This window comes from Saccostrea cucullata, unplaced genomic scaffold (genome assembly GCF_032062105.1).
Source record: "Saccostrea cucullata isolate Sc308-1 unplaced genomic scaffold, CSIRO_AGI_Scuc_v1 ctg60, whole genome shotgun sequence".
Lineage (NCBI taxonomy): Eukaryota > Metazoa > Mollusca > Bivalvia > Ostreida > Ostreidae > Saccostrea > Saccostrea cuccullata.
In genome coordinates, this window is record NW_026931414.1 from 448,878 (window position 1) to 451,044 (window position 2,167).

At 31.0% G+C, this 2,167-nt stretch overlaps 1 long non-coding RNA gene across 1 annotated transcript; it reads right to left on the reverse strand.

The window, feature by feature from the left end:
• Positions 1–690: 690 nt before the first annotated feature.
• LOC134232570 (uncharacterized) lies at positions 691–2,167 on the reverse strand. The gene is made up of 3 exons (XR_009984802.1): positions 2,036–2,167; positions 1,749–1,935; positions 691–1,452 (listed from the first exon to the last, which is right to left on the reverse strand). It is a non-coding gene; the product is annotated as an uncharacterized LOC134232570 (long non-coding RNA).

Genomic DNA, 2,167 nt, shown 5'->3' on the forward strand with positions numbered 1-2,167 from the left:
TCTCAAATTTTTGGCTGTACTTTTTACTTCAAGTTGTACATTTTTTTTTTCAATTTTTCAAATTATCTCATCCTTGAACTTCAGCAAGGAGTTTTTTGCTTAGTTAAATATTTTCAAAAATTTAAATTTTGCTTTTGAAAAATACCAGTATGTAGTACATTTTTGTTCTTAATCAATTTAATTATTTCTTAGGGGTTAAATGGGGTTAATGGGGGGGGGGGTTTACCTGAACTGTATTATTTTACAGTGCTTTGAAAAGGGTGATATTCACATACTGCTTAGCACTGTTTGTCAGTCAATAGACCAAGTGTGTTCTCTCTAATCTTAGAAGAAAAAAATAAATTTGCTCAATAGAAAATAAACACAGTACTACAGTACACTGGTACTTACAAATAAGTAGATGGCCCCTTTTAGTTTGGAGTTCACAAGGTCAAAGGTCAAGGGTTACAATTCTCTAGATATACCAGAATGTAGATTTTAATCATTCAAAATCTTGAGGACCCATTGCTTCACAGACATCAAATTTAGTATACTGGTTTCTTGAAAAGTAGAGAACCCCTCTAGATTTTGAGGTCATAATGTCAAAGGTCATAAGTCAAACTGAACAAAAAGGAATATCAGAGCCATTTTCTTGACAGAAATATTGTCATGGCAACAAACTCAAAATGAATGAACACCATGTTTTTAAAATCAACAAATTAGGACATTTCTAATTTTTAATTTCATTGCAGATTAAAATTTGAATATTACTCAATAACTAACAACAAAAAAAATTACAATGCTTGACTGCTTCCTGATATTTTATATTCACTTCCAAAATTAAAATGACCTTAAAATTTTGTATGCTTGAAAAAATTCTACTTGCTTAAGTATACATCATTATTCTAAATTAAGATAAGATTTAAAAGAAAAAAGTCACAGCTTCCCAAGTCATATTATGAATTATTTGCTATACCTGTATACAGGAAATTAGTCTTTATAATTGTGTTATATTTGGTAAAACAAAAGCACTGTTGACCTTGATCTTTGACCTTATCTAACAAAACAAACACTGAAAATTTACTCTGAATTTTTGTGTATTCCTGCAAGTGAACCTGATACATGTTTAATATTAAGATGTTAACAATGTTGAAGTACATGTACCAATAAAATCGTACAAGTTAATATATATGAAATACCCTGAAATATTGGTCACTACGCAAGCTTCTTCAATTATAAACTGTCTTTTTTTCTTCATGTTCGGTACACCATTTGGGTTGATCTTGAGGTCTCAAGCTTTCAAAATCTATAAGGTGTATCCAAACTATTCTGTTCAGTATGACCCCATTTTCTTCCTATGTAGCATCCAATAAGTTCTGGAGAAAATTTAACAAGCACTGAAATTTCCACTCCTGGTTTAAAGAACAACTGGACTGTCTCCAAATACACAAGAGTAGTATTCAAAGCATGTACCTGTGAAAAGGACAGTTTTCAGATTAAATTGAAATAAACCATACTTGACATATTCTAAGATTTTTTAAATAAATGTCATGTTTATGATAATGCTACATTTATATTTTCCAATTTAAGAAAATGTCATCAAATGACTTGGGTAAGATTATTCACAAATTCTTCTGGCTATCTTTGAAAAAAAACAAGAGCCTCTTATCTTCTTGAAGTAAAGTAACAGAATAGGGAAAAATGCATGCAGCAAATTGACAGACAGACAAGGCAATTCCTATACTATAGTATTATACTATTATCTTTACCATTTTCTCAGCAGTGGCAAGTAATTGGTCATGCTCATGCTGCAACTGCATTGTCCCTCCTCTTCTTATTTCTGGATTCTGTTCACAAAATTACATTGGAAACCCTACATAGTAATTCTTTATAGCTCAACAGCTGAAAATCCCATTGTAAAGCCCAGCCCTATCCAAGGAAATGAATATGAATAATCTGAAATTGCACGAGAAATATAAGAATGAAATGAAATTTTCTTTACAAAGTACAAATTCCCAGTCTTATATTTATAATATCAGTTGCTTTAAACACAAACCTGTCAAGGAACACATGGTGCCCTTTGAATTTGAAAAGTCTGCAGTCTGCACAAGTATTTGACAACTCTTTTTCCCAAATAAATGTGATCTTCCATAAAGAAAATTCTACTATTCCATGAAGCCAAAAATCA